The sequence below is a fragment of the Vipera berus genome (assembly GCF_964194415.1).
Source record: "Vipera berus genome assembly, chromosome: 1".
NCBI classification, from domain to species: Eukaryota; Metazoa; Chordata; class Lepidosauria; order Squamata; family Viperidae; genus Vipera; species Vipera berus.
Window position 1 is genome coordinate 258002757 of NC_138202.1, and position 27227 is coordinate 258029983.

General features: G+C 38.7%; 1 protein-coding gene across 1 annotated transcript in view; it reads right to left on the bottom strand.

Annotated features, from left to right (window-relative positions):
• The window catches only part of LOC308672421 (sulfotransferase 1C2-like), a 358778-nt gene that overhangs the window by 51567 nt on the left and 279984 nt on the right, over positions 1–27227 (bottom strand). The window lies entirely within an intron of this gene.

The window sequence follows — 27227 nt, forward strand, 5'->3', positions numbered from 1 at the left end:
GTGCACTTATAATCAGCTCATATGCGCACCTACAGTATCCATTGGCCTTAAGTGGGGTTACTATGGGGGTCTCCCACACCCCACTTTCTGCGGGCTGCAATACCCCTTGTCTCACCAGCTTGTCCAGCTCTGCGTCAATTTTGGGTTTTAGGGCAAAAGGCACTCTACAAGGCTTGATCTGTATTGATTTACCATAGGATAAAGCTTGAGGGTGATCAGAGGACCCTTGTACTCGCCTAGATTTGAGCTGAAGACATCAGCAAATTCTTGGCAGACTGAAGACAGGTCTGCCACTTGTGTCCTATGAATGCCGGTGACTTGATTGCCCAATGCATCAAACTGATTGAGGCCTATGAGGCTTGTGCATTAGCCTTCCATCACTACAACATCTAGTGGACCCTCAATACCCTTAAATTGCACCAAAAGTGTGGCTTCGCCTTTGACTGCCACAGTCTGTGACATAACATATCAGCTTAGAGACAGACAGTCTGGGTTGCAGTAATAGAAACTGTTAAGCAATCCTACACTTAAATACACCAATTAATGTCACACATTAAGCAAGTGATATCAACAGTTGAAGCTAATACATTACACCCTCTAACAGCAAGATGTGTAACTATTAAAGAAGTCAACTACATAAGATTATTAAAACAAATAAAACTAAATCTGGAAAAGTGGAAAACTCTACAACTTTCATGCTGGGGAGAATAGCAACAGTGAAAATTAATATCTTACCAAAAATACTTTTTTTATTTCAAACAATACCTATAAGATTGAAAAAAACCTTTTATGATGAACTAAACACAATAATATTGAAATTTATTTGGCAAGGAAAAAAAACCAGAATTAGACTCAAAATGTTACAAGAAGTGAAAGAAAATGGAGAACTTGGACTGCCAGACTGGACACTATATTACGTAGCAACTATATTAACATGGATAAAAGAGTGGATAATGCTTAGAGACAAAAGATTATTACACCTAGCGGGACATGATCTACAAATGGGATGGCATGCCTTTCTGTGGTATGGGAAGAATAAAATACATAGATATTTTCAAAATTATTATATAAGAAATGCACTTTTCTTAGAATGGGAAAAATAAATTTATATTAAATTACCTTGATAGCTTTTAACAATGGAAGTGTTTGCTTACCCAAACTTTATTAATTACAAGAAAGTTGTTACCTATAAAGATATTCTGGACAATGAAGCGAAATTGAAGTATAGACAAGATTTAGAAGAGCAGGCTATTGAATTATCATGGTGGCCATATTTGCAAATTCAAACAAGATATGAAAAAGATTTTAAAACAATGGCATTTTTCAAAGAACAAACAGAATTTGATCAGATATTGCTGAAAACAGATGAAAAGCTGATTAAAAAACTTATATTTGCTAAGCTTAAAGATGGAAGAGGACCAAATAAAAGAAACCATAATAATATGGGCAAAGAACTTTGGATATAATATAGAAATAGAAAAGCTTATGGGAAAGAAATGCTAAAATAATGAAAGCAGTAACATATAAAGAAAACTTCAACAAATTGTTTTATAGATGGCATTTAACATCTATGAGATTAGCAAAAATGTTTAAAAGTATGTCTAATAAGTATTGGAAATGTAAACAAAAACTAGGTACTTACTATCATATCTGGTGGACATGCCCCTAAAGCAGGGGTGTCAAACAGCCGGCCCATGGGCCGGACATGTTATCAGGAAACTGTGCCCACCCCTTTGCCGGGAATGGAGAAAAAGCTTCGATACATCGCGCAATGTCACATGATGTCACGAGTTTGAAATGTCTGCCCTAAAGCTAAAAGATTTTGGTCAAGAATACACATATGGTTAGAGAAAATGATTAAAAAACATATAGACTTTAAGCCAGAATTGTTTTTCTTAGACATAATAGTAGGAAACTATAAGAAAGAATGTATATACTTAATTTTACATGTATTTACTGCAGCATTATTATTTGCTCAATATTGGAAAAATGAAAACCTACCTATGGAGGGAGAATTAATTAAGAAAATCTTAGATTGTGCAGAAATGGACAGATTGACATTGAATATAAAAGCGAAAGAAGATTCAGTATACTTTAGAACATGGGCATTATTTATCAATGGCTAGAAAAACGAGTTAGAGAGAAAGGAATGTGATATCTCAGTAATCTTCTTCTTACTACTATATATTCAATGTTACATATCACATTCCTTTCTCACTAACTCGTTTTTCTAGCCATTGATAAAAATTATCCCATGTTGTAAAATACACTGAGTCTTCTTTCTCTTTTATCTTTAAAGTCAGTCTATCCATTTCTGCACACTCTAAAATTTTCTTAATTACAGTAGTTCTTCTTCAGCTGGTAAATTTTCATTTTTCCAATATTGGGCAAATACAATTCTTGCTGCAGTTAGTACATGTAAAATTAAATATATACAGTCTTTCTCATAATTTGCTTCTCTTATTCTTAACAAAAATAATTCTGCCTTCAAATCTATTTGAGAGTTTGAGCTATCTAGGGGGAAGAGGTGTAATGTATTGGTTTTTGAGTCATTTTATCCAACCATAAGTGTATTTTTTTTACCAGATATGGTAATGGGTACCTGGCTTTTGTTTAGATTTCCAACACTTGTTTGAAGTATTTTTAAACATTTCCGCTAATCTCACTGGTGTTAAATGCCATCTGTAAAACATTTTATGTAAGTTTTCTTTATATGCCACTGCTTTCATTAACATAGCCCTCCCCACTTTAATAGTAAGTCTTTTCTTACCTTACCTTGTATAGTCTCTGACAGTCACTCATGTCATGTTCTTAAGCCAACTTATTTGTAATGATTTCTCAGTGTACTTATATACTTATAGAGTGCTGAAATATTTAAGAAAGCTGATCTTCAGTCAATTATTGTGTAAGCGGTGCTTCTGCATTCTAATCATTAGCAAGAGAGGACATAGAACACGATTAAGTAATAACTCAGTTAACAAGACAAAAAACAATCTTCTCCCAGGCAGCTTTATCAAAACATATCTAACCATTCAATTCAATATAGCACAGTCAACACAAGCTGTGGAAAGGCTAACACTGACACACTTCAAAAAATCTCAGAAACCAGACAACTTTATTACAAACACAAGTCATCACAGTAGCACACAAACCACTTAAACTCTAAAATTATACATTTTTGTTCCATAAATAAAAATGAGGAAAACCCTGGAAAGCATTTGAGAACAATTGTCCTATTGCACATATATATTCTTCTTGTTTAAGATACTGGAAAAGGTTGTAGTAAACTGTTTCCCACCCGTGGCAACTTTAAGACATGTGGACTTCAATTCCTAGAATTCCACAGCCAACATTCTGAAAATGATGGGGTTGCCGTAGGCCATATTACTTAAGGCTGCTCCATGAAGTAAAGAGCAATACTAATGAAAGAATTATTACAACCCCCCATATATACTCCATATTTTCTAGAAAAATCAAAAAGGGAAAGAGCCTTTTTAAAAAAGAAAAAGCCAAAACACTAATAGAGAACTGTCTAAGGCTCATTCCATATTCTAACCAGACACAATGTAACAAAATGCTAACCACAGACTGCTGCCAATATTGGAAGATCCCTGATGGGAAACCAATTGCCCCCCACTGCTTATTAACACATATTTGCCAACAGTTACTTTCCAAGGGTCACTGTGGGGTACAGGCCATTGTAGATGCTACTAGGTGGGTCTGATACGCACCTGGGGTGTATAGTGAAGCTGCACTAATACCAAGTGTTGCCAAATCTGCCAAACCAACAATGCCTAATCCAGGGGTCGGCAACCTGAAACAGTGAAAGAGCCACTCGGAACCAGTTTCCTCAGAAAAGAAAAAACTGGGAGCCGCAAAGAAGGGTGCGCATGTGTGCGTATGCGCAAAACAAGAAGCTTGACAGAACAGTGGAGCCTAAGGGGAGACATTCAGCCACCCTGCCCCCTCCGCTCTCATTCACTCACCTTTGCATGGAAAAGCTTCTCTCTCGCTCTCATTCACTCATGTTTTGTTTGCAAAAGCTTCTCTCTCACTCTCTTATTCCCTCACTTTTGCTCTAAAAAGCCTCTTTCACGCTCTCATTCACTCACACTGCTCAAAAACCATTTCTCTCTCGCTCTCATTCACTCACCAACTCAAAAGGCCAGCTACAGCGCCTCCATTGACTTCCATGGTGATGCTTGGCTATTAAAACCACTCCTGCTACTGCTGCTACTGCTTACTTTTTCACTTGCTGCTTGGTTCTGATTTAACCTGAGAATCCCTGGATGCCACTGCTGGGGGTGGAGGAGGCTGCCTGGGTTTGGCCGTAGTGGAAGCCAAAGACCTTAGCAGTGGAGACGGTGGCGAGAGAGACACTGGAGGTCTGCCACATCTCCGTCAGCCTCCGCCTCCCCTGCAGAAACAAATCCCTGTGCCCGCCCCCATGGCAACAGCAAGCTCCATGGCAGCAGCGGCTGCTGTTGGGGTGGCCTAGTGTGCTCGCCGAGATGCTGGAGTGTCTTTGGCAGGAGGAGTAGCAATGCCTGCCTGCTGGGTGGAAAAAACAGAAAGGTTGGTGGCAGCGGTGGCTGCTTTTCAGGCAGCCTAGTGCCCTTGCTGAGATATGAAGGTGCTCCAGACCCGCGCTCCACTCCTCTCCACTGTTGGTGACTCTGAACAGCTGGCCCCAACTTCCGTTGACTGGAGCCCGTCGGCGGAGGTCGGGGCCGGTGGTACAGAGTTGTCAGCTGATCAATGGCCCTGTGTATGCATCCTCCCGGGCCCACGGGAGCTCTGGCAACTCTGTAAGGCCGGCCCCGAACTTCACAAGTGGAAATCGAGGGAGATTGCCAGGAACACGAGATCGGTAATGCTGAATCTCGAGTCTTCATCCCGAAATCCAAAAAAGCAATCCACATAGAAGGGAGGTCCCTGGCCCAATGTCCCTTTGAAAAATTGCAACTAGATTATATTCAACTACCCTGGACTAATGGTTTTCAATACGTCCTGATATGTAGGGACCAACTGACCCATTGGGCAGAGGCCTTTCCATGTCATCAGGCCACTGTGCTAGAAACATCCCGGCATTTGCTAAAGGACATAGTCCCCAGGTTTGGAGTGCCAAGTGTATTGGACATGGACAGAGGGAAACATTTTGTGTCCAAAGTTATAAACTATGTCCTTCAGACTTTGGGGATCTCTTAAAGCCTTCACACACCCACACACCCAAATTCTTCTGGGGAAGTTGAACAAAAAAAACAGGAAGTCACCACTGCTGCCTAAATTGAATGGACCATACCAGATCCTTCTCACCATTCACACAGCCATAAAAGTAGCTGAGAAAAATGTTTGGATATACTGGACACACATCAAACCATCAGTTTTTGACCACACCACCAGACCAACCCCATTTCAGAAGATCCTACCCCTGCGGCTACAAAAGGATCCAGAGACTGATGAGTGGGCAGTAAAGACTCTATTTTGCAATGGAAATGATGGGGGGGATGGAAAATTGTCTTGATGTTTTGTTTAATTTACCCTATGAAACATGTAACTGAGGAATTTGTGGAAACTAACTTGTTCCCAGAAAAAGAAAATGTATGGGAATATTTGGCCAAAGAGGTATTGAACACAACTGATTTCTGTCTACAGGGGGGCAGGTCAGTCAAGGACATCTTAGCAACTTGCCTTATAGGAGTAGCAACACATCCACAAGCTTTTTCAGAATTTTACTAAGCTTAGGGATTTTGGATTAGCACCAACCTACTCCACAATTTTTGATTAGGGACCCAGCACAAGTTTCCAGGATAGGACCGCGTTTTCTCTAAACACTGCCACAGTAACCAGGGCAGCCTTGTGTTTTAGAATGAAAGGCTGCACCCCTCTAAAGGTGTCTGATGGTCAGACCCTGGACAACACGGCCCTCACTTGCAAGCATACTGAGGTTATCTCCTTCATGTATACACGCATGAAACTTCCCTTAGGCTGGTTTATACTCTGTGGCACTAAAGCTTTCTCTTACCTCCCTGCAAACTCTGCAGGTGGACCCTGCACTCTGGGACGATTAACAGTCTTCATGCCCTCATTGCAGAGATGACAGAAAAGGGCACTCTGACTCCTAACACCAGACTGTGACTCTAAAACAGCTCTATTAACCGTAGCAGAGTATGTCGCCCTGGCAGTATCATTGGTGGGTGTGCCAGGCCTTGCAGTGTGGAATTCCAGAAACATTAACAACCTAGCCTGCATATCAGCAAAAAGTCTTAATTCAACCTCCCAAGCTCCGGTTTCTCTCAACAGGGAAGTAAGCCAAGTGTGAGAAGCAATGCTAGAGAACCGGACAGCTGTTGATTACCTTCTGCTGAGGCATAAACATGGCTGTGAAGAGTTCCGTGGCTTTAATTTAAGCCAAAACTCAGAACGTATGGAGAGCGATATAAAGGATCTAACAAAAAATATTGGCTATGAAAATTCTCCCTTTGATCTCTCAGGGCTTTTCTCATGGTTTTCAGACTTTCACTTGTTAAAATCCCTCCTTCTGGGAGTAGTCACAGCAATCCTTATAGGAGCTCTCCTCTGTTGTCTCTGCCAATATCCCATCCCATTTTTTACCAGTCTGACAGGTTGTATCCCCTGCTGGACTTCAAAAAGGAAAAACCAACAGGTTTTTGAAAACTGCCTAAGGCTCATTCCACATTCCAACCAGACACAATATAACAAACTGCTAATTACAGACTGCTGCCAATACTTAGGGAGACAACAAATTTATTTATTTTTTAAAAATTTTTTTATTGAATTTATTATTTAAAACATTGGACACGGTGCAAACGGACTGACATACCTTCTTGTCTACAATATTTTTTAAAATTTGCATATATGTAAATATACACATAAGATACACTTAAAATACATATCAGTTATATATAATAATACAATACTTAGAGCAATCAACCAATCTATAAATTCTAATAGAGACCTTCCTTTTGTTCCCACCAGAAATAAAACTTATTCCAAATTTTATAGTAGCCTGACTGATTTTTATTCTTAATTTCCAAAGTTAATTTGTCCATTTCTGCGCATTCCCAGATTTTCCTTATTACCTCGTTTTCTACTGGAATTTCACTCCTTTTCCAATTCTGGGCAAATGATATTCTTGCTGCCGTAATAATATGAATCATCAGGTACAACTCTTCTTTGGGGTATTTCTCTTTTATTATGCCCAATAGGAACAATTCTGGACTAAACTCAACTTCTTGTCTTAGTATTTCTTTTAGCCAGGTCCAAATCATTTGCCAATATCTTTGTGTCTTGCTGCAGGACCACCATGTATGAAAATATGTACCTAATTCTTTGGAACATTTCCAACATTTAGGAGATACTGTCTTATACATTTTGGCTAAACGTGCTGGGGGAAGATGCCGTCGGTAGAACATTTTAAATAAGTTTTCTTTGTAAGATGAAGCCAGTGTTATTCTTTTATTTCTGTCCCAGAGCGTTTGCCATGTGTCAAGATCAATGCCATGTCCCAAGTTTTTAGCCCAAGTCACCATAGGGTCCTTCACTTGTTCCTCAAACAATTTATATCCCAAGAGCAAATTATATAATTTCTTTATCTGTTTATTATCTGGGCCCCAATAATATTTTATCCAAGGCCGTTTCCTGGGTGTTTATCCCTCATTCTTTTTATCTTTCCTGAATCTTGATTGAATCTGTAAATAGGCCCACCAATCTAGTTTTATTCCTTGTAATTCTAATTCATTTCTAGACTTCAATTCCCCCTCATCATTCATAATGTCCTTATATGAAATTATGTTACCCAAGTTGAATAGATTTGGATAGACAATCGCTTCGAGGGTGGATAGCCAGACTGGTACTTTAATATAGTTATGATTTCTGATTTTGTTCCAAATGTTAAATAATGCTTACCTAATCCGATGTTTTTGAAAATGTGAAAATAATCCTTGTTTCTCAGTCCATAAAAAAGCATGCCAACCAAATTGTAAATCATGACCTTCTAAAGTCAGTAACCTTATATTTTTCAGAATTATCCATTCTCTAATCCAATTTTACGCCGCGGCATGGTAATATAATTCCCAGACTGGCAATCCAAATCCCCCGTTTTCCTTTGTATCCTGCAAATATTTCATTTTAATTCTTGGTTTTTTCCTTGCCAAATAAAAGGTAATGACAGTTTGTTCAGGTTTCGGAAAAATTTTGAGTCAAGTTTTATTGGGATATTTTGGAACAAGAACAAGATTTTAGGCAAGACATTCATCTTAATCACCGCAATTCTCCCCAATAATGAAAGGTTCAAGTTTCCCCATCTTTCCAAATCTCCTTTTATTTGTTTCACTGTTTTATCATAGTTATCTTCTTTAAGTGAAGTGCATCTAGCCGTGATATTGATTCCTAAGTATTTTATTTTTTTGACTATTTCTATGGGAGACAACAAGGGACGTGGTGACTCAGTGGGTTAGGACGCTGAGCTTGTCAACCAGATGGTCGGCAGTTTGGCAGGTCGAATCCCGAGTGCCGCGTAACAGAGTGAGCACCTGTTACTCGTCCCAGCTTCTGCCAACCTAGCAGTTTGAAAGCACGTAGAAAATGCAAGTAGAAAAATAGGGACCACTACGGTGGGAAGGTAACAACGTTCCGTGCGCCTTTGGCATCTAGTCATGCTGGCCACATGACCACGGAGATGTCCTCGGACAAGCGCTGGCTCTTCGGCTTTGAAACGGAGATGAGCACCGGCCCCTAGAGTCGGAAATGACTAGCACGCATGTGCGGGGGAACCTTTACCTTTACCTATGGGAGACAACAAGTTTATTGAAAGCAGAAGCCATGTATCAGAATGGCCCCAGTCATAAGCAAAAAGCAAACAGAAAAAAACCCATTAACACAAATTCTTTTGAAAACCCTTGCAGCAAAGCAAACAGGAAAAACCCATTAACACAAATTCTTCCAAAATCCCTTGCAGAAAAATTTAACTGCTAAAAGAGATAGAATAATAGGATTAAAATCAGCAGCCCATCATCCAAAATTCCAGCACAGGAAATAGCCACCAGTCACAAAGAAGTTATTCAAATACTCCTTTAGAAACACAAAATCCGTATCACACAAACTCCAAACTTCAAAGCCTCAGAACCATATAAGAACCCTTCCACTCACTCAGCTGAGGGCAGCTGACCCAGAACTGAACTGCTGAGACGTACTTCACTTCTGTCAATAAACGAGAAGAAGCCGGCTGCTTGAGAGCTGTCTCAAACAGCCGGCTTCTTCTCATCTATTTTGAACTGCAGCAGCTTCACGGGTTTTTTTTCTTTTTTCTTTTCTCTTAAAGATATAGCCTCCCATCTGGAAAGCAAGCCCCCATTTATTTTCTTCTAACACTAAGAACAAAAGTGCACCTCATATACACAAGTATGTATTCACAGAAATGCAGATGTATATTTTAACAGCTTCAATCACATATACAGTATGTATTACAATTGTAACATACATTTCTGCTCTGTTTTCTTCTGAAGAAATTCTGGCAGATTCCCACACAGGAGGGTTGAATTTCTTTTATTATCCCAATAGAAATAAGATATATAAGAGGACTGTGAGATCTCTGAAGAAAAATAAGTTTCTGTCTCTTCAGAAGGAAGGAGGAGGATCCATAAAATTAGAGTGCTGTCAAGTTACTATTAAAAAAGATTAATAGAAGGTGTGTTTGTAGGCGCTTGGTTTGTCATGCTAGAATTCACAGCATGCATTCTTGCAAATAGTTTCGGCAAAACAAAGTTGATCTAATTTTTGATAAAGTTAGTAAATAAGGGAAATCCAATAAGCACAATGTACCTGTAATAAGCAAAATCCTGGCCCATGTGGGTTTGAATGCTGGAAGGTTGCTTAAGCAAGGAGCTGGCTAACAGCTCCCAGCTCCTCAGACAACCCATCTCCAGAGCTGCCATTGGCTGCCTCTAGGGCGGCAATAGGTTGCTTTAAACCTATTGGCCACCAACTAGAGGCCAGGGTATAAATACCTGCATTCACAGCCCTGTTTCTCAGTTCAGTTCCTGTTCTCAATAAAATCATGTTCCTGCCTGAACTCACTCGCCTCATCTCTTCACTCAAGCAAAGAGCCCAGTACACAACAGTACTTCCTTCTGAAATTCTTACTATCCTTTGTATTTTGATTCCACAAATAAGGCCAAATGCACTAAAGTTTGTATTCATCTGAATAATGTTCTTACACAGCCTATCTTGTGGGTGGTGGAGTTGTTACTCTGGAAATGGTGTATTTTGTTTATTATCAATAGACTTGCATTTCTAATTTGTTATTCTTTACTCTGCTGATGAAGATATCAAGTAAGAGTAGTATGTTATTTTTCTTTTTCCCTTCTGAATTTTATTCTTTCAAGATGTTGTTGATAGTGTCATCTGACTTCACTAATTGTTCCACTTTTTGGTATATTGAAGGTATTATCCACACACCAGATTCATACTTTTGCTTGTATGTGTGGGAATGCTATAGTTTCCAGATATTGCATTACAGCAGGGGTGTCAAACTCTCAACATCACATGACGTGTCCTGATGTATTGCAACTTTTTTCCATTGCTGGCAATGGGGTAGGCACGGTTTCGCCATGACGCATCCGGCCCGCAGGCCTGCAGTTTAACACTCCTGCATTACAGCGTCTGCTATGACTCCTGAGAGTGGTGAGCCCAGAGTCAACAGTCAAACAAAAAACAAGCAATATCTTCAATGGCTGGGACATCCCATATATACAACCGATGATGGCAGATGATGGAAGCGTCCGTATTTGGTTATGGAATCCAACAACTCAGTTCTTGGTCTAGAATAGGCCCTTCTGAGAAATTGCATCACAGGCAGTTGTCAATTTGAAAAATGATCTTGTTCTTAGCCAGCCAATTTAAAGATGTACTTTTTCCAATAGCTCCCTGTCTGTTGGGTACTGATATCTAAGACTCTCTGTTTAAATATTTCCTTTGCCTGGGGAGCCATTTAAAATAAATATTGTGTGGAAAACTCAAGCTATTAAATAATTTATATTTTTTAAATTTTTAATTATTGAATGGCTCTGTATGGAGCAGATACCTGCTTCTTCTTTGACCATGGGGATTGACATGTTTGCATCAGTTCCTAACATGCTTCTTAAAATATGTGTCTGAACTTATTTTTTTTGTAAGATCCCACAATTTCACATCATAGGCCATTGTTGGGATTATTTTTGTCCTAATCTTTTCAATACCAGGGTCTAGGGTACATGGACAATTTTAATTAAATCATCTATATGAAGTTTTTGGTACTTGCCTTAGCTTTCATCAAACTTCTTTTAAAATGATTTGCCTTCAAACCTCTGCTGATAAAGTTTACTCCTAAATAATGAAAGAATTCACTTGTTCAACAGGCACCCCATTCAATGGCCAGTTGTATCTCACACTTTTTTTTGCTACACACCTTTACTTTAGATTTAATTTTATTGATATCTAGAATTGAGAATGTGACAGTTTTCTCAGACCTAACTGACAAGGCACTACTTAAGCCATATCTTCAGCATTTAAAAGAATATTAATAGGTTTACCATGGATCTTTGACATATGATGTCTGATCCATACAGGAATCTTGGAATATTTTTGACATTGAGATTAAAAAGCAACCCTTTCTAATATTTTTATGAGTAAGCATACTGTGATTTAGAGAACCATTTATACCCATGTACACTTTCAAATGGTATTTGAGTAGAGGGTCTTAACCAGGAGTAAAATTCTGGGTGCAAAAGGCCTCCTCCATTTGATAGAATGACCAGGCCCTAATTGTTTGCTTGAAACTCAGAACAAATGAAGCAAACTGTGGCTCTCTATGGGGAGGAAATTCCTATGTATGGTGATTGTGATTAAAAAATGTCTGCTTCCTTGTCCCAGGCAGATGGCATTCTTGTGGTAGATGGGTCCTTGAGGAAATTGGATGAAGATGATGAGATTGGAAAGAGTATGGAGATGTATTGCAAACTGTATATATGTAGCCTAGATTTAGCCATAGTTCTATTTCTTGTTTCCTGCTTGGCTTATTATTTCTTATTCCTTTCATATGCTTTGCATAACATGGTTTGTTCCAAAGGAAATAGCAGAATAGGTAAAGAGGCATACTGATCGGTTGCTTTGTTGGTTAGTTGGTTTATAAGGTGCCCAACTCACTGTATCATTCTATGTGAACAATGTTAGATAAAAAAATACAATACAGAGCTAAACATACATAATAAAACATATATTGGTTGGTGGGATGACAATATCGCAAGAAATATAATATCTGCATTTGTCTATTAGAAAAATAACAAAAAAACAAGTCATAATAATATTAGGATGGAGAGAAAATAGTGTCGCGTATGTATATGTGTATTTGTATGTATTTACATGTATGTTTGTGCATATAGTTATTTATAAATACACACACACATACAGATATTGTTTTTCAGTTAAAACTGATGCAAATGTAATGGGTTGTGTCTGTTGTCCAAGATTTCCATATAGGTCATTACTATCAGTGAGTTATCTGCATTAAACAAATGAATGACACTTTCCTAACTTTTAATGCTATTTTGTGTAATGTATTCAAGCAGAGGCACAGCACTTTAACTATGCAAATTTGTAGGAAAAGAGCTGAACAACCAGGAAGTGGACAATAGCAATAGCACTAGCACTAGCCCTTAGATTTATATACTGCTTCATAGTGCTTTACAGTACTTTCTGAGTGGTTTACAGAATCAACATATTGCCCCCAACAATCTGGATCTTTATTTTATTGACTTCAGAAGGATAGAAGGTTGAGTCAACCTGCACAAAGTTGTGGAGATGTCTACATTCAAGAAGATGAAAGCTGACCCCAGGGCTAAACACGTGAAGAATCTTTGGGATGAATGAACGTGAAGCAACTACACAAAGATAATACTGATAGAACAAAATCAAACTTTGGTCTTTTCCTCTCTTGCATCTAACCATGAAGAAAAACACTCCAAAACCCACTTCTTTTTCTCTTGTGTTGTCGTAATATTGTCCTCTGCTTGACCCCAATATACATCTGAGGTAGCTCTATGTAATCCATCGCTATTCCAGTGTTCAACTAACATTTCCATTCCCGGAGCAGGCAAAATCTATGTTATTATTACTGTGACGAGAAGCAAATATTCTAGCCCATACTGTCTGTTATGCACTAACATTATCCCTGGGTGTGGGATCAGCTCAGCTCCCATTGGCCACTGGTGAAGAGGACATTTCCTCGGTTCTTTGGGCCTTACAATCTTCAAGAGAACAAGTCTCCACTCCAAAATGGAAATGGAAATGTACAATGTTGGCATACAGTATATGTTTTAAAAATCTTATTGGAGAATGTCTTGAGCAAAAGAGAAATTTATATTTATTAAAGAGAAAGATTTTATTTTATAAGGACAAGTTGAAGGCAGTGACTTAAATTTAATAAGTTAATTGGACTTAGGATGCATTTTCTATTGGTCTGATGTGTAATCAAAGAAAGTTTCAATGCATTGTTTTGTGCATATAAAGTAGGTTTGAAAATGGGTCACTTTTCTGCTTTTCTTTCTTTTTGTATATAATGCTGGAGTAGTTCCTAAAGTTTGCAAAATATTATTGAAAGTGAATTTGAAAGTATCAATGTTAAAAGGATGTTTTAAAAAGATGTAGATTTAGTTAAGATGCCGAGGTAAACTGTTTATAATATGTATATGTATATGTATATGTATATGTATATGTATATGTATATGTATATGTATATGTATATGTATATGTATATGTATATGTATATGTATATGTATATGTATATGTATATGTATATATAAAATTTGGATTGCTAACACAGAATTAAAGGGAGGCTGATATAGCTATTTCAAACTTATTTGTTCCCATTAGTCAGCCACACCCTTCTGAGATTCAAACCTGAGCTAACTGCACATTAGGCAGTTGTCTTAACCTCTAGGCCACAGGCTCTTTCTTGCTTTGACAGCTGCATCAGGGAGGGAAAAGACTAGGGGAGGAGATATGTCTTGAGTGTTTTGTTTTTTTAATGCACCCTGTCAACCCAAATATAGGGGAAATCTTTTGAGGTTAAAACAACTGCCTAACATGCAAGCAGGTTCTAATCTCAGAAGGGTGTGGCTGGCTGATGAGAGCAAAGCATCTTCAAATAACTATAACATTTTCCCTTTAATTCTTTGTTAACAATCCAAATTTAATATAAAATGATTGTCGCAGTAAGCAACTGCTGCCTGTGGATGGCCCTAGTTTAGGCTGATACAGGCAAAAGATTTCTCCCATATTTGGGTCGACAGGGTGCATCAAAAAAAATAAAAACACTCAAGACATATACGTATGTAACTGTCGGCAAAAAAGTGATTTTCCAGTATCGGCAGCAGTCTGCGGTTAGCATTTTGTTATATCCTGTCTGGTTAGAATATGGAATGAGCCTTAGACAGTTCTCTATTAGTGCTTTGGCTTTCTCTTTTTTAAAAAGGCTTTTTCCTTTTTTATTTTTATAGAAAATATGAGGAAATATATGGGGGGGTTGTAATAATTCTTTCATTAGTATTGCTCTTTACTTCATGGAACAGCCTTAAGTAATATGGCCTACGGCAACCCCATCATTTTCAGAATGTTGGCTGTGGAATTCTAGGAATTGAAGTCCACATGTCTTAAAGTTGCCACGGTGGGAAACAGTTTACTACAACCTTTTCAAGTATCTTAAACAAGAAGAATATATATGTGCAATAGGACAATTGTTCTCAAATGCTTTCCAGGGTTTTCCTCATTTTTATTTATGGAACAAAAATGTATAATTTTAGAGTTTAAGCGGTTTGTGTGCTACTGTGATGACATGTGTTTGTAATAAAGTCGTCTGGTTTCTGAGATTTTTTGAAGTATGTCAGTGTTAGCCTTTCCACAGCTTGTGTTGACTGTACTATATTGGATTGAATGGTTAGATATGTTTTTATAAAGCTGCCTGGGAGAAGATTGTTTTTCATCTTGTTAATTGGCTTATTACTCAATCGTGTTCTATGTCCTCTCTTGCTCATGATTAGAATGCAGAAGCACCGCTTACACAATAATTGACTAAAGATCAGCCTTCTTAAATATTTGAGCACTCTATAAGTATATAAGTACATTGAAAAATCATTACAAATAAGTTGGCTTAAGACCATGACATGAGTGACTGTCAGAGACTATACAAGGTAAGGTAAGAAAAGAATTACTATTAAAGAGGGGAGGGCTATGTTAATGAAAGCAGTGGCATATAAAGAAAACTTATATAAAATGTTTTACAGATGGCATTTAACGCCAGTGAGATTAGAGAAAATGTTTAGAAATACTTCAAACAAGTGTTGGAAATGTAAACAAAAGCCAGGTACCTATTACCATATCTGGTGGAAATGCCCCGAAGCTAAAAGATTTTGGTCAAAACTGCACTTATGGTTGGATAAAATGACTAAAAAACAAATAGACTTTAAGCCAGAATTATTTTTGTTAGGAATAATAGAAGCACATTATGAGAAAGACTATATATTTAATTTTACATGTACTAACTACAGCAAGAATTGTATTTGCCCAATATTGGAAAAATGAAAATTTACCAGCTGAAGAAGGACTACTGTAATTAAGAAAATTTTAGAGTGTGCAGAAATGGGTAGACTGACTTTAAAGATAAAAGAGAAAGAAGACTCAGTGTATTTTAGAACATGGGATAATTTTTATCAATGGCTAGTGTTGTGTATTAAGGTTTAAAGAAGCACCTAAGCACTTGTATAACAGTCACTACCAGTATGCATTTGAACTGTAACCATTTTGGCGGGAGTCAATTATGGCGGGAGATTTAGGTTCAATCTGATTGGTTGGCTGTTTACTCAGAAAGGTATATAAAGAGTGCAAGTACCCCCTAACCCCTCAGTACAGTTATCGTCACCTAATAAAGAGCTGTTTGATTGTACTCATCTGGCTGGCATCATTCATACTCTTCAGAACCCACTACACAACAGCTAGAAAAATGAGTTAGAAGATTATTGAGATATCACATTCCTTTCTCTCTAACTCGTTCTTCTAGCCATTGATAAAAATTGTCCCATGTTCTAAAATATACTGAATCTTCTTTCTCTTTTATCTTCAATGTCAATCTGTCCATTTCTGCACAATCTAAGATTTTCTTAATTAATTCTCCCTCCATAGGTAGGTTTTCATTTTTCCAATATTGAGCAAATACTATTCTTGCTGCAGTTAATACATGTAAAATTAAGTATATACTGTACATTCTTTCTTATAGTTACCTACTATTATGTCTAACAAAAACAATTCTGGCTTAAGGTCTATATGTTTTTTAATCATTTTCTCTAACCATATGTGTATTCTTGGCCAAAATCTTTTAGCTTTAGGGCAGACGTTTCAAACTCGTGACGTCATGTGACCTCGCACGATGTATCGAAGCTTTTTCTCCATTCCCGGCAAAGGGGTGGGCACAGTTTCCTGATAACACATCCGGCCCCTGCTTTAGGGACATGTCCACCAGATATGATAGTAAATACCTGGTTTTGTTTACATTTCCAATACTTATTAGACATAATTTTAAACATTTTTGCTAATCTTATAGATGTTAAATGCCATCTATAAAACAATTTGTAGAAGTTTTCTTTATATGTTGCCGCTTTCATTATTTCAGCGTTTCTTTCCAATAAGCTTTTCTATTTCTATATTATATCCAAAGTTCTTTGCCCATATTATCATGGTTTCTTTTACTTGTTCCTCTTCCATCTTTAAACTTAGCAAATATTTGTAAAGTTTTTTAATCAGCTTTTCACACAGTTTTCAGCAATATCTGATCAAATTCTGTTTGTTCTTTGAAAAATGCCATTGTTTTAAAATATTTTTCATATCTCGTTTGAATTTGCAAATATGGCCACCATGATAAATCAATAGCCTGCTCTTCTAAATCTTGTCTATACTTCAATTTCGCTTCATTGTCCAGAATATCTTTATAGGTAACAACTTTCTTGTAATTAATAAAGTTTGGGTAAGCAAACACTTCCATTGTTGAAAGCTATCGAGGTAATTTAATATAAATTTATTTTTCCCCATTCTAAGAAAAGTGCATTTCTTATATAATAATTTTGAAAATATCTATGTATTTTATTCTTCCCATACTACAGAAAGGCATGCCATCCCATTTGTAGATCATGTCTCGCTAGGTGTAATAATCTTTTGTCTCTAAGCATTATCCACTCTTTTATCCATGTTAATATAGTTGCTTGGTAATATAGTGTCCAGTCTGGCAGTCCAGGTTCTCCATTTTCTTTCGCTTCTTGTAACATTTTTAGTCTAATTCTGGCTTTTTTTCCTTGCCAAATAAATTTCAATATTATTGTGTTTAGTTCATCAAAAAAGGTTTTTTTCCAATCTTATAGGTATTGTTTGAAATAAAAAAAATATTTTTGTTAAGATATTCATTTTCACTGTTGCTATTCTCCCCAGTATGAAAGTTGTAGATTTTTTCACTTTTCCAGATTTAGTTTTATTTGTTTTAATAATCTTATGTAGTTGTCTTCTTTAATAGTTGCACATCTTGCTGTTAGAGGTGTAATGTATTGGCTTCAACTGTTGATATCACTTGCTTAATGTGTGACATTAATTGGTGTATTTAATTGTAGGATTGCAGGCCAGACACAAGCTAGATGGAAAGAAGATCAGAAAATTGGCATTACAACAACAGATGAAAATCTGGTAAAACAAATTAGAGATCAAAGTCAAGCACACATAAGAAGGATATATAATGCATTGATAGAAATAGATTCAGAAACGGAACTTGTCAAAGATTGTATGATAAAATCCAATAACGATGGATGTTTGGGAAAAAATTTTGGGTCAGAAACATAAAATTCACTCAGGCTCAAAATTTAAGAGAGAATTTTTATAAAATGTTTTATAGATGGCACTTAGATCTTAAAAAATTAGCATGTATGTATCCAAATTATCAGCCTAAATGTTGGAGGTGTGGTTGTGAAGATGCAACGTATTATCATATGTGGTGTACTTGTAAAATAGTTAAAGCTTTTTGGATTAAAATTTGGTGGAATATGCAGAAGATATTTAAGAAAAAGATAAGGTTTTGTTGTTGTTGTTGTTAGCTGCGAAGTCGTGTCTGACCCATCGCGACCCTATGGACAACATTCCTCCAAGCCTTCCTGTCCTCTACCATCTTCTGGAGTCCATTTAAGCTCACGCCTACTGCTTCAGTGACTCCATCCAGCCACCTCATTCTCTGTCGTCCCCTTCTTCTATTGCCCTCGATCTTTCCCAGCATTAGACTCTTCTCCAGTGAGTCCTTCCTTCTCATTAGGTGGCCAAAGTATTTGAGTTTTAGCTTCAGGATCTGGCCTTCTAAAGAGCAGTCAGGATTGATCTCCTCTAGGACTGACCGGTTTGATTGCCTTGCAGTCCAAGGGACTCACAGGAGTCTTCTCCAGCACCATAGTTCAAAGGCCTCAATTCTTTGGCGCTCAGCCTTTCTTATGGTCCAACTTTCACTGCCATACATTGCAACTGGGAAGACCATAGCCTTGACTATACGCACTTTTGTTGACAGGGTGATGTCTCTGCTTTTTAGTGTGCTGTCTAGATTTGCCATGGCTTTCCTTCCGAGGAGCAAGCGTCTTTTAATTTCTTGGCTACAGTCCCCATCTGCAGTGATCTTGGAGCCCAGGAAAATAAAATCTGTCACTACCTCCATTTCTTCCCCATCTATTTGCCAGGAATTGAGAGGGCCAGATGCCATAATCTTGGTTTTCTTAATGTTAAGTTTCAAACCAAGTTTTGCACTCTCCTTCTTCACCCGCAACAAGAGGCTCTTTAGTTCTTCTTCACTTTCTGCCATTAGAGTGGTATCATCTGCGTATCTTAGGTTGTTGATATTTCTTCCGGCAATCTTAATTCCAACTTTTGATTCATCTAGCCCTGTCTTTCTCATGATGTGCTCTGCATATAAGTTAAATAGGCAGGGCGACAGTATACAGCCTTGCCGGACTCCTTTCCCAATTTTGAACCAATCAGTGGTTCCATGTCCAGTTCTCACTGTTGCTTCTTGACCCGCATATAGGTTTCTCAAGAGACAAATAAGATGGTCTGGTACTCCCATCTCTTTAAGAACTTGCCACAGTTTGTTATGATCCACACAATCAAAGGCTTTAGCATAGTCAATGAAGCAGAAGTAGATGTTTTTCTGGAACTCCCTAGCTTTCTCCATGATCCAGCGTATGTTGGCAATTTGATCTCTAGTTCCTCTGCCTCTTTGAAATCCTGCCTGTACTTCTGGTAGTTCTCAATCCACATACTGCTGAAGTCTAGCTTGTAGGATTTTAAGCATGACTTTACTAGCATGAGAAATGAGTGCAATGGTGCGATAGTTTGAACATTCTTTGGCACTGCCTTTCTTTGGAATTGGGATGTAAACTGATCTTTTCCAATCCTGTGGCCACTGTTGAGTTTTCCAAATTTTCTGGCAAATTGAGTGTAGCACTTTTACTGCACTGTCTTTTAAGATTTTGAATAGCTCAGCTGGAATACTGTCACCTCCACTAGCTTTGTTGTTGCTCAGCTTTTCTAAGGCCCACTTCACTTCACATTCTAGGATGTCTGGCTCGAGGTCAGTGACCACCTCATTGTGATTATCTGGGACGTTAAGCTCATTCTTGTATAGTTCTTCTGTGTAATTTTGCCACCTCTTCTTAATCTCTTCTGCCTCTGTTAGGTCCCTGCCATTTTGGTCCTTTATCATGCCCATTTTTGCATTAAACGTTACCTTCATCTCTCCAATTTTCTTGAAAAGATCTCTGGTCCTCCCTATTCTATTGTTTTCTTCTATTTCTTTGCACTGTTCATTTAAGAAGGCATTCTTATCTCTTCTAGCTATTCTCTGGAATTCTGCATTCAATTGGGCATATCTATGTTTTTCTCCCTTGCCTTTCACTTCCCTCCTTTCCTCAGCTATTTGCAAAGCTTCCTCAGACAGCCATTTTGCTTTCTTGCATTTCTTTTTCTTTGGGATGGTTTTGGTTGCTACCTGTTGTACAATGTCGCGAACCTCTGTCCATAGTTCTTCAGGCACTCTGTCTATCAGATCTAATTCCTTAAATCTATTTGTCACCTCTACTGTATATTCAACAGGGATATGATTTAATTCATACCTGAGTGGCCTAGTGCTTTTCCCTACTTTCTTCAGTTTAAGCCTAAACTTTGCAATGAGAAGCTCATGGTCTGAGCCGCAGTCAGCTCCTGGTCTTGTTTTTACTTACTGTATAGAGCTTCTCCATCTTTGGCTGCAGAGCATACAGTCAATCTGATTTCTGTGTTGACCGTCTGGTGATGTCCATGTGTAGAGCTGTTTCTTGGGTTGTTGGAAAAGAGTGTTTGCTATGACCATCATATTCTCTTGACAAAATTCTATTAGCCTGTGCCCTGCTTCATTTTGTACTCCAAGGCCAAACTTGCCTGTTATTCCAGTTATCTTTTGGCTTCCTACTTTAGCATTCCAATCCCCCATGATGATAAGGACATCATTTTTTGGTGTTAGTTCTATAAGGTGCTGTAGGGCTTCATAGAACCGGTCAATTTCATCCTCTTCAGCACCGGTGGTTGGGGCATAGACTTGGAAGATAAGGTTTACTCCACAGTTATTTTTACTGGGTATTATTAATGATTGTACTGTTATAGATACCAAATTGATGTTGAATTTAATAATGGCAGCAAGACGTTTGGTTTTGCAATATTGGAAGAAGAAGGAACTGCCTACTATAGAAGAGTGGACTTTAAAAGTTTCAAACTTGGGAGAAATGGCAAAAATTTCAGCATATTTGAAAGAACAATCGCAACAGAGATATATTTCGGAATGGAGAAGATGGATTGACTATATTCAGAATAAACATGGGACTAAAAAATTTCATCTAGCATATGAATGAATATTAGAATTATAAGATGTATTATTATTTACTTATGTTTAAGGGGAGTTAAAGTGTGATAGAATTTAAAGTATATTTATAGTTGGTTAGCATATTTTAGCTTAAGCTTGTTAGAGGCAATACCCTGTTTCCAGCTCTGGGAAGTTGGGGGGGAGGGGGAGGGAGGGGGTGTGGGGGGAGGTGGAGGGAAGGAGTTTATGTTTAAAATGTACTGTAATGTACTTTTCAAAAGTACTGTAATGTACTTTTCAATAAAAAAGTGTAGGATTGGTGAACAGTTTCTGTTACTGCAACCTAGACTGTCTGTCTCTAAGCTGATAATTATGTTATGTCACAGACTGTGGTGGTCAAAGGTGAAGCCACACTTCTGGTGCAATTTAAGGGTTTTAAGGGTCCACTAGATGTCGTAGTGGTGGAAGGCCAATGCATGAGCCTCATAGGCCTCAATTGGTTTGATGCATTGGGCAGTCAAGTCACTGGCATTCATAGGACACAAGCGGCAGACCTGTCTTCAGTCTGCCAAGAATTCGCTGATGCTTTCAGCTGAAATCTAGGAGAGTACAATGGTCCTCCGATCACCCTCAAGCTTGATCCTATACTAACCCTAATACAGATCAAGCCTTGTAGAGTGCCTTTTGCGCTAAAACCCAAAATCTATGCAGAGCTGGACAAGCTGGTGAGACAAGGGGTATTGCAGCCCATAGACAGTGGGGTGTGGGAGACCCCCATAATATCCCCACTTAAGGCCAATGGAGAGGTGCACATATGAGCTGATTATAAGTGCACCATCAACAAGGCACTTCAACAACATGCATATCCGATGCCAGTAGTCAGCCATATTTTGGCATCACTGCAAGGAGGCCGCATGTTCACAAAATTAGATATGGTGAAAGCCTACCAGAACTGCCTTGGACGAGGCCATGGCAGTAGCCCAGACTATTGTCACCCATGGGGGGGGCTTCAAAGTTAAGCACCTACAATTCGGGATCAGTGTAGCCCCAGGGCTTTGCGAATGAGTGATGGAGTGCATGCTCAAGGGCATTCCAGTGGTATGCCCCTATTTCAATGATATCCTCATAGCTGGGGAATCAGTAGAAATTCTGGCTGAATGGCTTAAAGCCATCCTTTTTTGGCTCTGTGATGCAGGACTTAAATTAAAAAAGGAAAAGTGTAAGATTGGGGTACAGTCAACTGAGTTCCTTGGTTTTCGCATCGATGCCGAAGGCATTCATTCGGCGGACTCCAAGCTAAAAGCAATCAAACGGGCCCCAAGCCCAAAGTCCAAGGGAGAGCTTCAGGCTTTTCTGGGCCTTTTGAATTTTTACCATTCCTTCCTCCACACAAGGCTACAGTGGCAGAGCCGTTACACTGGCTCTTGGATAAAAAGGCTCAGTGGCAGTGGACCAGTGTCCACGAGAGAAGTTTCAAGGCAGTCAAATCACTGCTCTCTTTGAACTCAGTCCTCACTCATTTTAATGAGAAGCTGCCTGTTCTCATCGTGTGAGATGCATCCCCATATTGGGTTGGGGGCTGTGTTGAGCCATTTGACAGCTGAGGGGAAACAGACTCTGATCACCTACTATTCTAGGACCCTGTCATCCAGAGAGCACAATTATGCACAGATTGACAAGGAGGCTCTGGCCATCATGGCCAGAATAAAAAAGTTCCATGACTACTTGTATGGCTGCCAGTTCATGGTCTTCATGGACCACAAGCCACTTCTAGGGTTGTTCACCATGAATAAACAGATACCTCAGATTCTGTCTCCTCAAATGCTGAGGTGGTCTATGTTCCTTTCAGCCTACAGCTACAGGCTGATTCACAAACTGGGCAGGGAAATGGGCCATGCAGACAGCCTAAGCAGGTTGCCCCTGCAACATGTAGAACCCAATCCCGCTCCAGCTGCACGCATCCTGGCTATCCAGGATTTGCCAGAGTCTCCCCTTCATGCTGAGGATGTGGCTGCTGAGACAACCACTGACAAAATGCTTAGCCGCTTGTTAAACTGGGTGAACACAGGATGGCCAGACAAATGTCCAGGGCCAGAATTCCAGAGTTTTTACACAAGGAAAACTCTGTCAGCTGTCAGCTCATAAAGGTTGCATTCTTTGGGGTAGTCGGGTCATAGTCCCGAGCTCATTGAGGCCTAGGATTTTAGAGTCTCTGCATGAGGGACATCTAAGAATAGTCTGGATGAAGGCACTCATGAGGAGCTACCTATGGTTATCAGGGCTAGATAAAGCTATTGAGGGGCCCAAGTACATGGCTGCTACACTTGCCAGAAATCCAGACCCGAGATGCCACAAGCCCCTGTCCACCGATGGGAAGATATACACACACCATGGTGAAGAATCCACATTGATTTCGCTGGGCCCTTCCAGGGACAGCTGTTCCTAATTGTGGTGGACAGTCACTCCAAATGGTTAGAGGTCGCACCAGTTCCAACTATGACTACTGCCAGGACCTTCCAGGAACTGCTCAGGATCTTTGCAATGCATGGGTTACCAGACGCATTGGTGTCAGACAATGGGGCCCAATTCACCGCTGCAGAATTCCAGTCCTTCCTCAGGGCTAATCTAATAAGACACGCCACTTCGGCTCCCTTTCACCTGGCCTTGAACGGCCAAGTGGAACACATGGTCCACACAACCAAGGAATCCCTGAAGTGGATCGTCACAGGGGATTGGCACCACAGACTGGCAGACTTTTTACTCTGCCAACACACAACTCCCAGCACTGTCATGGGCAGAAGCCCAGCTGAACTCAGATGGGGCTGATGCTTGATCACCAAGCTGGACCAGCTACACCCTGACTGAGTTGCTGGGGACACAGCACAGCCAAAGTCACCACAAAATTTGGAAGTTGGTGACTGGGTTTGGGCCTGGAATTACAGGCAAGGGGCTTTGTGGATGGTAGCCGTGGTTGCTAAGGTATCAGGGCAACTCTCTTACGAGGTGATCCTGGAAGATGGGCGAGTCATTTGCCAGCACATTGACCAGCTATGTTGGAGACTAGCAAACAAGTCACTGGCTCAGGACTCTGAAGAGGGCCACCCACAGGGGCAGCATGACAGCGTCTCAACAGAGGAGCTTGCATGCTCCGACAGGACTCTCCGCCAAGGAGATGGGGGAAGGGCTGTAGATGAGTTCTCCCTGGACACATAGTCCGCATCCCCTGAGCAGAACCAGCAAACAGCTCTGAGTGCTAGCCCAGCAGACATTGCTTCACAAATGGACTTTGGCTTGGGCCTACCGGAACAGGCCAGCCAAACGGATTCGAGTCAACCCAAATCCACCGGGCCTCAGAGTCCTGGTCTACCCAGCCTGGCAGGTGAGCAGGTAGACCAGGAGGCTTCAGCAACCCCTAGATGTTTGGGTTGGTAGTGAAAGCTGCCTAAGTACTTGCAGGACTATGTCAAGAATTTGAGAGTTTGAGCTATCTAGGGGGAAGGGGTGTAATGTATTGGTTTCAACTGTTGATATCACTTGCTTAATGTGTGACCTTAATTGTTGTATTTAAGTGTAGGATTGCTTAATGGTTTCTGTTACTGCAACCCAGACTTTGTCTCCAAGCTGATAATTATGTTTGGGACAGAAAACTGTTACTTTAAACCTATTGGTTGCCACCTAGATGCGAACTGTATATATAGCTGTTCAGCAGCCTCTAGGGCTGGTTCTGTTGTGAGTTAATAAACATACTTGCTCTTTCAACACTCTGCCTGGTCAATGCCTAATTGAACTAAGAACATAACAGAGGGATTCCCAAATATTTAACTTTTTAAAATATTTGGCGGTTTGTTTGGGTTTTTTGCTAGTTGATTTTTTTTGTTTTTCTGTAAGATTTTTAGTTAACACTTTAGTCCTTTCTCTATTTATTTTTAACCCTGCCATTTCTCCAAATTCTTCTATTTTCTCCATAAGCTTGACACTTGTTTCAGGTGTTTCTTTTAATATAAAAACCAAGTCATCTGCAAATGCTTGTAGTTTATATTTTTCATCTTTTATCTCCAGTCCATTAATTTCCATATCTTGCCTGATGTTTCTATTCAATACTTCCAGTGTTAATATAAATGGGGATAGTGGACATCCCTGTCTCGTGCATTTTTTAATATTAAAATTTTCTTTTAAATCTCCATTTACAATTACTTTAGCTGTTTATATATTATAAATTGTTTTGATTATGTTTATACAATTTTCTCCAAAATCCATTTCTTCTAATTGCTGGAACATGAATTGCCAATTTATGTTATCAAACGCCTTCTGTGCATCTAGAAATATTAATGCCATCTGCTTCCCTGGGTGGGTTTCATAGTACTCCAAAACATCTAGAATCATTCTTAAGTTATTTTTTATTTGTTTTTTAGGTAAAAACCATTTTGGTCTGTATGTATAAATTCAGTCAGAAATTTCTTTAATCTTTCTGCTATTTTGAGAGAAAAAAATCATAATCTACATTTAATAACGATATTGATCTATAATTTTTTATTTGTAACAAGTCAGAATCTTATTTAGGTATTAAAGTAATTTTAGTTTCTGCCCATACATTTGGTATTTTAGCCTCAAAACGTATTTCATTTCACAGTTCTTTCATTATTGGGCTTAATATATCTTGCAAGGATTTGTAAAGTGCTGCAGGTAGTCCATCTGTTCCCAGGGTCTTGTCATGTTTTTGCCTTTTTATGGCTTCTGTTATCTCCATCATTGATATTTTTCCATTTAATATATTTTGAATATTCTCTGAAAATTTTGGTAGATCTGCTTTTTTTAGGTACTGCTGTATTTTTTTCTTTTGAAGTTTCCTCTGTATCATAAAGTGTCTCATAAAAATCTTTGATGATTTTTTTATTGTATTATTATGAAACTTTAATTCACCTTTCGAATCTTGCAATTTTTCATTTTTTTATTTTTTTATTTTCAATGTATGTGTTAACCATCTCCCCTGTTTGTTAGCATTTTTAAACAAGTTCTGTTAAGCCCTTTTAATTTGTTGAGCCATTGTTTCTGCCTCTACAAGGTTTAATTTTATTATTTCCGTTTGCTTTTTGTGTTTTCTTTTGTGGTCTATTTGTAATTCTAAGCTTGACTCCTTTTTCAATTAATTTTCTGGTTAAAAATTGATATCCTCTTTGGGACTCTCTTATTCTCCTAGGGATCTATTTGAGGACTACAATTTCTTTTCCTTTGTATTTTTTTTTATTTTTTATTACATTTATATCCCGCCCTTCTCCGAAGACTCAGGGCGGCTTACAAGCTTAGCAGTAGCCTTCATTCTATGTATATGCCTGCTTGTTAGGGCTTTCACACACACACCCCAAGTGGCATTATTACAAAGTCAGCTTATTGCCCCCAACAATCTGGGTCCTCATTTTACCTACCTTGGAAGGATGGAAGGCTGAGTCAACCTTGAGCCTGGTGGGATGCGAACCTGCACTAATTGCAGGCAGCTGGTGTTACTTAAGGAGGCATTAGCCCACTGCTCCACCAAGGCTCTAAGGGTCATCTCTCGCTCTTCTCAGGATCTCATCTCTTATAGATCTTTTAAGAAATCTAACATGTACTTCTCTAGGAACTTTATTTCTTCTCGCTTAATTTGAATTAACTCAGTATAATTGGATCTAATTCTCCTTTCATTTCCTGTTTCCCAATTTCTAATACATCAGCCAGTAATTCCATTATCAAGTCTACAAGGTCGTCTTCCTTGTCTTCCATTATGTTTTGAAATCATAAAAAGTAAGAAGCCTTTTCCATTTCCATGACTGCTATTGAGTCCTCTAGTTCTCCGTTTATTTGCATCAATTTCTGATTTTCACCTTTTAATTCTTCTAGTTTTTGGTCGAACTCTGTTGATTTATCTTCTATTTTTTGAATACTTTGTTCATTTTTTCTGACCATCTGCTTAAAATTTTCAAATTGAGAGTCCATATTATTATTTTTTTGGTTCATTTTTTCAAGGTCAGTTTTTGTCTCCTCGTGGTTTTTCGTTGTAGCTGCCATATTAATGGCAATTGCCTCTTGAATTGCTTGTAATGTCGTTTGTGTCTCTTTCTGGAAATTGTTGGCCTTTTCTGTTGAAGCATTGTATCAATTGATCTCTGATAAACTGGACTTGCAGAAGCAGAGGAAGAGGCAGAAGGTACTTTTTTGCCAGCTTCAGTTAAATTCGGAACAGTCATTTTGTTCCTCACCCTCAAATCTTTTAATCATACTTTATAATCCACCA